The sequence below is a fragment of the Limulus polyphemus genome, unplaced genomic scaffold (genome assembly GCF_000517525.1).
Source record: "Limulus polyphemus unplaced genomic scaffold, Limulus_polyphemus-2.1.2 Scaffold726, whole genome shotgun sequence".
Classification (NCBI taxonomy): domain Eukaryota; kingdom Metazoa; phylum Arthropoda; class Merostomata; order Xiphosura; family Limulidae; genus Limulus; species Limulus polyphemus.
This window is the reverse complement of record NW_013666336.1, coordinates 145,533-159,263: the sequence shown is the minus strand read 5'-3', so window position 1 is coordinate 159,263 and position 13,731 is coordinate 145,533. Positions and strand designations below refer to the sequence as shown.

Sequence of the window (13,731 nt, the reverse complement as noted above, 5' to 3'; positions counted from 1 at the left end):
TACAATTTACTCTTAGCCGGAAGTATTGTCAGTACAATTTACTGTTCAACAAGAGGTGTTGTAAGGTACAATTTACTGTTCAACAAGAAGTGTTGTAAATACAATTTACTGTTCAGCAAGAGGTGTTGTAAGTACAATTTACTGTTCAACAAGAGGAGTTGTAAATACAATTTACTCTTAGCCGGAAGTATTGTCAGTAGAATTTACTGTTCAACAAGAGGTGTTGTCAGTACAACTTACTTTTACTTTTGATAGATTACGTTAGTTAGAATAAAAAAAGAAAACTTGGCAGTTTTAAAAATCTAAATAATGTTAGAAACTCATGAACTACGATTAAAACGAGACCTCGCATAGAAATTTGTTCGGCCCAGAATCGAAGTACATTGTTACTGTCTTGAAGGTTGTAAACGACAGTTATTAATATTAGGAAATCCAACGATATATACGAGATAAAGATTAAAAAATAAAAATATTAAAAACTCACATGAAATAATATGTCCAATATATAAAAAACAAACGGTTCTATCCGTGGGATTAGTTGGAATATCCTCCCGAAGTGTTTTCGCTCGCGCTGCTGTGGCCCCTGCCAATCAGACTACCTACAAACACAACACACCAGTCCTGGCAAGGTTAATAACGTGACTAGCGCACACGGCTTCCGTTGTGACGTTTTATTAGGGCCGCGCGCTGACCCGTTGAAGATGCTCCAGTTTTGCTCACACATCCTGCTAGGGCATGCAGGAATTAGGGTGTCGGCGTAACGTTACTGAACGCTGTCTCACTTGGGCTCGCCCAGTATTCGGGAGGAAAGGAGAGCACGCGGATCTTCTCGTGCATGTTTATTTAAGACAAACCCTAACCGTTAATTAAATCACAGGTATTCACGCAGGTGAAAACACTGAAAGTAACGCTCATAAAGTGCGACCCCTCTACAGGATCTTCCCCTCTTAGTTACCTCTAAATTAAGTACTGATTACTAACGGTTACAGTAAGATGTGAGTGTGTGTGTGCGCGCAACAACCGACAAACGTAACTCTGATTAGACTGAACTTTTTATTGTCATTGATGTTCAACAGCATTACAAGATAGTGAAATATGCAAAGCTGTGAAAAGTATTATAGAACAAAAATATGGTTGGAACTCTCTGAATTTTCAGGCGTTTCATATGTCATCTTTCTTATTCATTTGAATATTGTCAGGCCGTGGAGATGCCGTAGAAAGATATTTAATTATATAACTATTTTACGAGTATACACTATTTGATGAGGGTGATACACACTGAACTATCGCAAATATACACCATTTGATGATGACGATACACCCGGGATTGTCGAGAACATATACCATTTGATAAGGATGATAAACCCAGGATTGTTGAAAACATACACCATTTGATGACGATGATACACCTAGGATTGTTGAAAATATAAACCGTTCGATGACGATGATACATCCAGGATTGTTGAGAACATACACCATTTGATAAGGATGATACACCCAGGATTGTTGAAAATATACACCGTTTGATGACGATGATATACCCAGGATTGTTGAGAACATACACCATTTGATGATGACGATACACCCGGGATTGTCGAGAACATATACCATTTGATAAGGATGATAAACCCAGGACTGTTGAAAACATACACCATTTGATGACGATGATACACACAGGATTGTTGAAAATATAAACCGTTCGATGACGATGATACACCCAGGATTGTTGAGAACATACACCATTTGATGACGATGATACACCTAGGATTGTTGAAAATATAAACCGTTCGATGACGATGATACACCCAGGATTGTTGAGAACATACACCATTTGATAAGGATGATACACCCAGGATTGTTGAAAATATACACCGTTTGATGACGATGATACACCCAGGATTGTTGAAAATATACACCGTTTGATGACGATGATATACCCAGGATTGTTGAGTTGAGAACATACACCATTTGATGATGACGATACACCCGGGATTGTTGAGAACATATACCATTTGATAAGGATGATACACCCAGGATTGTTGAGAACATACACCATTTGATGACGATGATACACCCAGGATTGTTGAAAATATACACCGTTTGATGACGATGATATACCCAGGATTGTTAAGAACATACACCATTTGATGACGATGATACACCCAGGATTGTTGAAAATATACACCATTTGATGACGATGATACACCCAGGATGTTGAGGTTTTTCATTAAAGCAACGAAGTTTACTTCTGTCAGAAACAAAAAATCCCCCCAAAAGATTGTACATTTACACATTAATAGTTATAACTTCAATACTAACAAATAAAGTGTTTCTTATTTACATAGAATTGGTGGCGTAATTGATAGATGTGACCTTTGACCTGCTTTTTTGTTAGTTTACAGATTCTATATCAGACCATTTGTGAAATATAGTTACTCACTCTCCGTCTGAAACTACAAATCCATAAAAATCTTGCTCTGAAAACTAGGTTAGATTTTCTGACTATACTCCCGAAGTTTTTCTTTACAAACCATCTGCCTCATTATCCATTTATCTACTTTAATCTCCAAGTTCTAGGGAAAGATTTGACCTTTTTTTAAAAAATTTTCTTCGTAAGTTAAAATTTATGTTACTATTTATTCTTTACATCTGGTATTCAGCTTTCCTGCGGTGCTTTAGCGTGATTGTAGTTTATCTTGTTACTTTTTTTTTTTGCGGATAATTATTTTCATTATCCCAAATTTCTTCCAGGTTCCTGTCATTGATGTGTGTGTGTACATGTGAAAGAAATAAGTATTTAAACACAGTTCAGTTTTCTCATCATTAAAATAGAACAAGCCTAAAATTATATACGCACTAACACATTGATTAGAAAATTAATTTGCAAATATATATTAGTGAAATACATGAATAATAATATTTGTAATATGACATAATGATATACATATACTGTGTGTCACGTACAAAGAAGTATCCTAGTTTGTGCAAAGTAGTTTGTTTAAGAACAGTAAGACTAACATGAAATTAAAATGTGACATTCACATAATTTCATATTCGTGTGTACACAACTGTGCCCTCTATCAACGCGATCAGAACGGAATTTTGTATTGTATATCAGTCTTTTTTTATAACCCTTTCTTTTCAGCAGTTCACCAGTGGCTAAGCAGTAAGTCTTTGGCCTTATGACGCTTAAAGTCTTGTTTCGATACCTGTGGATGGCACAGCACAAGTAGCCCATTGTGTAGCTATGTGCTTAACAAAAACAAACATTTTTTTCACTATTTCAATTTCTGAAAAATATATTTCTCTTATACGTTTGTTTTATTTGTTGGTCTGTATTGTCGTCAGGAGATCTTAAGATATATACTTTTTTATTAAATTAAGAGACATGTTTTGACAGATAGATTGCACCAACAAGCCGTCTCAAAAGTTCCAGAATTTTATTTAATTAACAGACATGTTTTGACAGATAGAATGCACCAACAAGCCGTCTCAAAAGTTCCAGAATTTTATTTAATTAACAGACATGTTTTGACAGATAGAATGCGCCAACAAGCCGTCTCAAAAGCTCCAGAATTTTAATTAATTAACAGACATGTTTTAACAAATGGATGCGCCAACAAGCCGTCTCAAGAGCTGCACAGTTTTTTAAATTAAGGGTCATATTTCCATAGATAAGATGGGCCAACAAGCCACACGAGGATCTCCACAGTTTGTTTGTTTTTAATTTTAAAACATGTTTTCATAAATAGGATGCACTAATGAGTTGTCTGAAGAACTCAACAGTTTTTGTTTAATTAAGACATGTTTTGAAAGATAGAATGGGCTAATAAGCCGTCTGAAGAGCTCCATAGTTTTGTTTGTTTTTAATAAAGGGACATGTTTTGACAGATATGATGCGCCAAGAAGCCGTCTAAAGAGCTCCATAGTTTGTTTGTTTTTTAACTAAGAGACATGTTATGACAGATAAGATGCGCCAACAAGCCGTCTGAAGAGCTCCACAGTTTTTGTTGTTGTTTGAATTAAGAGACACGTTTTGACAGATAGGATAGGCTTACAAGCAGCCTAAGGATCTCCACAGTGTGTTTGTTTTTTTAATTAAGAGACATGTATTGACAGATACGATGCGTCAACAAGGCGGCTGACAATCTCCACAGTTTGTTTGTTTTTTCAATTAAGAAACATGTTTTGATAATTAGGGTGCACCAACAAGCCGCCTGAAGAACTCACAGTTTTCGTAAACTAAGAAACACGTTTTGACAGATAGGATAGGCATACAAGCAACCTAAGGATCTCCACCACAGTTCTGTTTTTTTAACTAAGATACATTTTTTGAAAGTTAGTATGCGCCAACAAGCAGTCTAAAGAGCTCCACAGTTTTTGTTTAATTAAGAGACATGTTTTGATAAATAGGATGCGTCAACGAGCCGTCTGAAGAGCTCCACAGTTTTTTGTTTTTTTTTTAATAAAGAGACATGTTTGACAGATAGGATGCTCTAAGAAGCCATCTAAAGAGCTCCACAGTTTGTTTTTCTTACTAAGAGACACGTTTTGACAGATAGGATAGGCCTACAAGCAGCCTGAGGATCTCCACCACAGTTTTGTTTTTAAATTAAGAGACATATTTTGACAGTTAGTATGCGCCAACAAGCTGTCTGAAGAGCTCCACGGTTTTGTTTTTCAATTAAGAAACATGTTTTGATAATAGGATGCGCCAACAAGCCGTCTGAAGAACTCACAGTTTTAAACTAAGATACATGTTTTGACAGATAGGATGCGCCAACAAGCTGTCTGAGGAGCTCTAGAGTTGTTTTAACTAAGAGACATGTTATGACAGATAGGATGCGCCAAAGAGCCGTCTAAAAAGCTCCAGAGTTTGTTTTTCTTACTAAGAGACACGTTTTGACAGATAGGATGCGCCAACAAGCCGTCTGAAGAGCTCCACAGTTTTTGTTGTTGTTTGAATTAAGAGACACGTTTTGACAGATAGGATAGCCCTACAAGCAGCCTGAGGATCTCTACAGTGTGTTTGTTTTTAAATTAAGAGACATGTTTTGACAGTTAGTATGCGCCAACAAGCTGTCTGAAGAGCTCCACGGTTTTGTTTTTCAATTAAGAAACATGTTTTGATAAATAGGATGCGCCAACAAGCCGCCTGAAGAATTCATAGTTTTTAAACTAAAAGACATGTTATGACAAATAAGATGCGCCAACAAGCCGTCTGAAGAGCTCCACAGTTTTTTGTTTAATTAAGAATCATGTTTTGATAAATAGGATGGGCCAACAAGCCGCCTGAGAATCTCCACAGTGTGTTTTTTTAATTAAGAGACGTGTTTTGATAAATAGGATGCGCCAACAAGCCGCCTGAAGAATTCATAGTTTTTTTAAACTAAAAGACATGTTATGACAAATAAGATGCGCCAACAAGCCGTCTGAAGAGCTCCACAGTTTTTTGTTTAATTAAGAATCATGTTTTGATAAATAGGATGGGCCAACAAGCCGCCTGAGAATCTCCACAGTGTGTTTTTTTAATTAAGAGACGTGTTTTGATAGATAGGATGCACCAACAAGCCGTCTGAAGAGGTCCGCAGTTTTTTGATTGTTTTTTTAAATTAAGGGACATGTTTTGACAGATAGGATGCGCCAAGAAGCCGTCTAAAAACTCCACAGTGTGTTTGTTTTTTAATTAAGATAGGATGCGCAAACAAGCCGTATGAAGAGCTCCACAGTTTTTTTTAATTAAGAGACATCTTTTGACAGATAGGATGCGCCAACACGCCGTCTGAGGAGCTTCACGATTTATTTGTTTTTTAAGTTAAGAGACATGTTATGAAATATAAGATGTGCCAACAACCCGTCTAAAGAGCTACACAGTTGTTGTTTTTTAATTAAGAGACATGCTTACATATTTTGATAGATAGGTTTGTTTGTTTTTAATCATGCACAAAGCTACACAAGGTCTATCTGTGTTCTGCCTACCACGGGTATCGAAATCCGGTTTCTAGCGTTGTAAGTCTGCAGACATACAGCTGTGCCACTGGGGATGGTGTGGAGGGGGGGCTGATAGATAGGATGCACCAATAAGTCATCTGAAGAGCTCCAAAGTTTTTTGTTTTGTTTTTAATTAAGATACATTTTTTGACAGATAGGATGTGCCAACACGCCGTCTGAGGAGCTCCACAGTTTTTGTTGTTGTTTTTTTTTAATTAAGCGACATGTTTTGACAGTTAGTATGGGCCAACAAGCCGCTTGAGGAGCTCCACAGCAGGATGACGTCTTAACAGACACATGTCATCTTTCAACACGTGTTGGTGTATTACGAACACCTCTCTCAAAATTCGAATACATAGTCGGAACTTAGCATCCATTTCCTATCTTTTGCATTCTGTCACATAACAAAACACAAAAACAAAGACAAATGACTAAATAAAGACACTATTTTTTACTGTTGTTTCTCAACAAGGTTAACCGTTTTGATGACCAAATGAAAACTATAGTTCTAACTACATTTGTTTTCCCTGTTAAATTTAATGCTTTGATAACAAGCAAATATAGCAGTTTTAACAGCTACTATGTTTGGTCAACAGAGTTAGTGTTTGGGTGCTGATGTTAAAAGCTGGGATTATTTCAGAACTAAACATTTTGCTCTATTTATTTAAAATGACCAGATGTCCCAGATTTTAGAATATTGTGTCAATGTCCTTTTGGAATCTTCAAGGATGCCTAAGATCCGGTTTCCATTTTTGCCAGTGTTCTGCAATTTGCTTATACTATATTCAGCGCTTTGAGTCTCTGCCAACCGTGAATTAACAGATACGAATGTTAGTTGTTGTTGTTTTTTTCCTGCGCGAAGACGTTCTCACAAAGCTCGGAATGACTCAGCTAGCTCTGCTAAAGTTGTCTATAAGGCAGGCTGTAGCGCATTATATGATGTCACTATTGCACACGTCACTGAGCACGTGAGTTTACACCTTCCATAACAGAAAAATTGAGCGCAAATAGCAGGTGTTGCAAGTTGTAAAGCATTTACTTATGATAAAAGTTCCTCAGAATTTTACAACGAGTTCCTGGATAATAGGAGATTATTCGAAAATATTTACTTGTCAAGAAGTATCTGTAGTATCAGTAATGCACGTAAAAATATCATTTTCACTTCATTGTATATAATTTTCCCGGAAAAAGAGATCTAAAAATCTGACTATGTGCTAGTTGTTATGATTTGAAAATATGGTTATCCTATTTATGTTAGTTCCACACATCTAAAAATATGTGAAAAGGCGTCATACTTTTGTTTCTACGTGCAACAAAATGGTCTGCAATTCCTTTATATTTCGACAAATTTAAATAAGACTTTGCACAAGGTTATCGTGCAATAATGCCTATAGATTAAAGTAGACTTAATTGGAATTTGTGCATTGCTTTTGATTTACAGGGATCAAAAGTAAAAAAAAAAAAAAAGTTGGAAATGTATGTAAAAAGAATTCCGAATCCTGAGACATCACCTGCTTACGTAAATGTTACAAGAGGTTGTTATTAGTAGTGTTTTGATTCACATAATGCATAAAATTGCATATACCATATCTAAGAACAGGTCTTATTTGGTAAAATTTTTGTAATTGTGAATAAATTTGATATGCTCCAATATATTTTTCTCAGAAAGAAGTGTCCCCCGACGGAACAGCGGTAAGCTTACGGTCTTATAACGCTAAAATCCGGGGCTCGATTCCTCACGGTGGACACATTAAATAGCCCAATGTAGCTTCGCTCTAAAACACACAAACGCAAAGAAGTCTCAGTTTGATACTGTGTTAATTGTCTGTCCCTCTAAAGTAAAAGATCTTTATATATTGTAGTTTTTGCCCATGTACTCGTCCTTGAAAACCATTCTCTCTGGAAATTTACAATATTTTGAGGACCTTATAGAATGAGGTGGATGGGAAAAGACATATTGCATTCACTTGCGAATGTTGTCCTTTCTAATCGTAACTTATTTTTCTTACCCATATCACTTCAGTCTTAATAAGTACACGAATATTCCACTTGTCTACAAATGAAGATTATTAGCTGTCAAAATGAGTGTATTTTAGTAACGATTTCCTTTGTACAAACATTATAAACTCGTGTAGTTAATACATAACTTAAAATACAACGTTTGTATTTAGTTATTAAGGCTTAACTTGAGCGTTTATTATCTATGTGTAGTTATTAAGGCTTAACTTGAGCACAGTTCATTATCTATGTGTAGTTATTAAGGCTTAACTTGAGCACAGTTCATTATCTATGTGTAGCTATTAAGGCTTAACTTGAGCACAGTTCGTTATTTATGTGTAGTTATTAAGGCTTAACTTGAGCACAGTTCGTTATTTATGTGTAGTTATTAAGTCTTAACTTGAGCACAGTTCGTTATTTATGTGTATGTATTAAAGTTTAACTTGAGCACCGCTCAATATCTAACACCGTGTGAATAAAGTCACAACGTCCACGATTTATAATTTTACTATATATATTATACATATATACATTCTGTCGTGGTTTATGAGACATAATTAGCAAGAATACTTAAGAGTTTGTTTGTTTGTTGAATTTCGCGCAAAGCTACTCGACGCCTATCTGTGCTAGTCGGCCCTAATTTGGAAGTGATAGTATAGAGAAAACGTAACTAATGAATATCGCTCACCTCCGACTCTTGGGCTACTCCTTGCGAACGAAAAGTGAGATTGACCGTCACACTGTAACGCCTCATGGCTGAGACGGCGAGTTCAGTGACAGAATTCGAGCTCGTGACCCACAGATTGACAGTCGAGCGCCCTAATCACTAGGCTATGCTAGGTCTACTTAAGAGCATTATTTGGGTAATTTTACCTGATAAAAAAATGCATTCAAGAGATCCGAAACGTCGTCCATTTTCCGAACAACCCATAAAACTTATAATACTTTTCGACGTTTATTTGAAAATTTTGGATGAAGTTATGGAAATATGGTATTGGACGTCAACGGTAATTTAGAAGCTATGATTGTCTATAGATGCCGTAATGAAAAACAATAACTTTTTTTGTCTAGTTATTTTAGCTTTTCAAATATACGATGGTTGTAGTCACTTCAGAGGCTATCTGAACAATGACAGATTTATAAAAACAGTTGCAACGATCAAAGACGGCTCGTTTTGAGACAGCCCATGTAATCTTCGAATAAAATATTGTACATAAATTCACGTTCATAATTCACAACAGCTGTGCTGTGTAGTTAAGTACGATGAAGCTGTGATGTGTAGTTAAGTACGATGAAGCTGTGTTGTTTAGTTAAGTACGATGAAGCTGTGATGTGTAGTTAAGTACGATGAAGCTGTGTTGTGTAGTTAAGAACGATGAAGCTGTGTTGTTTAGTTAAGTACGATGAAGCTGTGTAGTTTAATTAAGTACAATGAACCTCTGTTGTGTAGTTAGATACGATGAAGCTGTGTTGTTTAATTAAGATAAAAAATACTAAAAGTGTATTTATTGTCTCAGTACAGAATATATGTTTGTTTGTTTGTTTTGAATTTTGCCCAAAGTTACACGAGGGCTATCTGCACTAGCTGTCCCTAATTTAGCAGTGTAAGACTAGAGGGAAGGCTGCTAGTCATCACCACCCACCGCCAACGCTTGAGCTACTCTTTTACCAACGAATAGTGGGATTGACCGTCACATTATAACGCCCCCACGACTGAAAGGGCGAGCATATTTGGTGGGACGGGGATACGAACCCGCAGATTGCGAGTCGAGCGTCCTAACAACCTGGCCATGCAGAATATATGACAAGGCGACATTACTTAATGATTTTTATAAACATGACTTTTTTCCATTACATGTGTTTAAACACGACTTTGTTTCATAATATTTCTTTAAACATGGTTTTCTTCTATTATGTGTGCTTAAATACAGTTTTGTTCCATAATATGTGTTTAAACACGGCTTTCTTTCCTTATATGTGTTTAATATTAAATTGTGGCCATTGCCATTAATACCCATCCATAAGATAATTATATATTTATATAGATAACTACAATGGTAAATGTAATGTTTATAATATATTATATGTCTTTCTAAACCGTGAACAATAATAAAAATTACGTTATTTTCTAAATTAGGATCATTGATAAGTCTAATTTTGTTTTTCTTTATTCAAATTTACAGTAAGACAGGTTATTGCTAAGATATTCTTAAATTGCGCCGTATCAATGCCCGTGGTAAACTTGAAGGCTTATAACGCCAAGATTCGAGGTTCGATTCCTGCTGTGGTTTCAATGTAGATAAGTTTTTGTGCAGCTTTGTGCTTAACAACAAATAATTCATATGTAGTTAACAAAGAAAATCCTTTTAATTCGCCAAAAACAATAACTTTTGATATTACGTTCAAGTAATCCACGATCTTTTGTTTAATAACTCCTAAAAATTGAACTAGCAAAAGCGGTACAGGGTTGAGATTAGGATGGTAAAAATATTCTATTGATATATATTTAGTAGTGGGTGGAGTAACCTAATGAAGAAAAAGATGAGTCACCGTGACAACAGAAACCCGGAAAGAAACATAGGTCTTGTGCCCAATACAAAAGCGTTCTTCTAGTTTATAAAAAAAAATACAAAAACACTGTGTTAATAGGGGGCGTTGGCTCCGAAGGATTGATAAGAGTAACAATGACTTTTCATAGAAGAAATAATAAAGTGAGTCGCAGAACAAGACAGTTCTATCCCAAAAGGATTTGAATGCGTAAAATAAAAACACTAAATATAAGATCGTTACTAAACTTTATCTACATATATAAGAACAGTAATCCTCCTCTCTGAGCTTGGATCCACGAAGATTGTCTGGCTACTCACCTGCATCATAAGTTGGGAAAGTTTGCGATCCCCTGGTGTAGAAAATTTTATGTGTGTGTTTACGAACTAAAACAACATCAATATTAGTTTCCGAGGAAAAACACGCGTAACCCTAACGTTACCATTTTGTGTCATACACAAAACCGACCAGAATGGTCTAATAAGGATAAAAAAAAAATTCAGTAATATAAGTTTTATTGCCTGATATTAACTTAAATCAATTTACATTTCTTATGTTACTGATCTCATTTCTATAATTAAAATAATTTACACGGAAGAAAAATATAAATAACGCATATTTATTTCATGAATTTTCTTTTTACCTTTCATATTTTATAAAATTATCAATAATAACTATTCTCGCCTTTCATACATTGAAACGCATTAGCGAACGGTGCAAGAAAAGTGGATAGGTTGTATAAAATATACCTGTTGATAAAAAGGAAACGAAGATTTTAACTGTTAAAAGAAATTAAATGTATTTGATAAATCTGTAAAGAATCTAGGCCTAGGTCAAGTAAAGTCAAGTTTTTATTTCTATAACGTCGACAAAACTTATTAAATTACACAAACTAACTGTTGCATGAAAGTACAATGAACTTTTAAAAAGTTAATCGAAAACAATCTAACTATGCTGTGATTTCTATGGGTTCTGGATGGAAGGGATTTTATATAAGTAATTATGTCCGATCTAAGCCACAAAACTATTCATGTCTAGGTCAAACGCTGAATCACGATCCTGTTCGTCTCGGTTTAATTAATAAAATTGCGTTCGGGTTTCCAGAGCAACCGCTAATCACATGACCACTCCAGTTAACATCATTTGAAATAATGGGTAACCGATTATGTGAACCATCTTTACATTTTAGTCACGTGCTGTCTATTCACCTTTAACACTCTTTGTTTTATTCAATAATCAAAGTGTTGGTTCGAACATTTTTTTTTGTTTCAGTAAATAATTTTATTTCTAGATCAATTCGTTTTTTTATCATTTTTCGTGATTTATTTTTACTTTACGACCTTAATTGTTTGTTTGTTTTTGAATTTCGCGCAAAGCTACACGAGGGCTATCTGCGCTAGCCGTCCCTAATTTAGCAGTGTAAGACTAGAGGGAAGGCAGCTAGTCATCACCACCCACCGCCAAATCTTGGGCTACTCTTTTACCAAATAAAGTTTGGGATTGACCGTTACATTATAACGCCCCCACGGCTGAAAGGGCGAGCATGTTTGGTGGGACGGGGATTCGAACCCGCGACCCTCAGATTGCGAGTCGAGCGTCTTATCCACCTGGCCATGCCGAACCACGACCTTAATCCAAATCGGTTTGGGGTCGGCCGGTATATTTTTTACACCCTGGTGGCTGGCCCAGTCGGCAACCATATGGGACGAGCATGTTCGGTGACGGGATTCGAACTCGCAGACCTCGGATTTCGAGTCGAGCACTCTAACCACCAGACCCTGATAATTTTCGGTGAATGTCCGCCATCACTATATTTTTGCATCATCATCAGAAGACAATCTGGATATTTATCCTTCCGCTCCAGCCAGTATCTGTTTCTAAATAAATCCATCTTGGAAATAGTAGTTTTAATCCTTTCATTCTCGGAGCAAAATTATCTTCATATTATGATAAAAAGGAGTTTCATCATCCACTGTTCTTATTTTTCATATATTAGTTGAACGCACATCTCTCCTGATTTGTAATAACAGTTTGAAAGTTTTGCTCGCCAAACTTGCCTCTTCACCAGCTCAAGTCTCATGTCAACAGTTTAACAGAATAACACCTTAGCGTGTTTTAGCTAAGCAGATCTATTTCTAAGTGATTTTTAATAAATCGTACATTCACATTTATTTGAATTCTGCGTGGTTCTCAGCATTTCCACCAGTCCTTTTTTTACACAGCAATTTCAAGTTACTTTATGTGGGGCTATGTAAATGGAGTGTATTGTGAATGGTATATATGACTTATAGGTCTAACTTATGAAACAACTTCATTAGCACGCATTATTTCTTTAATTAAAAAGGACGTGTATTTGGTCTATAAAATACGTGATTTTACATCTGCTTTCTAATAATCTTGTACACTGCATAAGATATGTGTGTGTCCTCTTTGATCTATGTAAGTCCGTGTTTTATTTACTGCGTGAGTGTGTTTTCTTTGCCGTATTGTACGTATCACCTTAGCCGTATGTAAAACGTTCCAGAAACAAAATGACAAGAACATTTACTTTTAATAATCCAAAGACATCTTAACTTTATATTATTGATTCTAGAATAATTCTTCATACCTAGAAAAAAAAAACGCACGAAAAAATAGATTAATAACGAGGCAAAAAACAACAACTGATAATCCGCGCGCTTTTGGAAGATAGATCTTTCTTCTTCCAGGATGAAGAAGCCAAGTGTGCTTTTCGAATACGCTCGAACCATCAATATTCTTTTCTTGTAATTGCATCAAACATAAACAATCCATCTTATTTCATCATTCATGGTTGTTTTCTTGTCGTTAGCCCTATTCAATTATGTTTCAAATTACTAAACTACTTTGCACCCAGTTGTTTGTTTGTTTGTTTGTTTGTTTTGGAATTTCGCGCAAAGCCACACGAGGGCTATCTGCGCTAGCCGTCCCTAATTTAGCAGTGTAAGACTAGAGGGAAGGCAGCTAGTCATCACCACCCACCGCCAACTCTTGGGCTACTCTTTTACCAACGAATAGTGTGTATCCAGTTGAAGATAACGCCTTACGTCAACATGCTAGAAAATAATCATAATAGAAGACATATTAATACTAGAGACAAACGACCTTATAACACTAAAATGTTGTTTTTATTCAATTAGACATTCAACGTTTCGCTTTACAGCTTCTTTAGAAAAC

The 13,731-nt window shown here is 35.8% G+C and overlaps 1 protein-coding gene across 1 annotated transcript in view; it reads right to left on the bottom strand.

The window, feature by feature from the left end:
- LOC111085937 overlaps positions 1–604 on the bottom strand; it is a 16,907-nt gene extending 16,303 nt beyond the window's left edge. The window contains exon 1 of the mRNA XM_022386850.1: positions 485–604. The gene's annotated coding sequence lies outside the window, so the exon portion shown is untranslated. The remainder of the gene's footprint in view (positions 1–484) is intronic.
- Positions 605–13,731: the final 13,127 nt, after the last annotated feature.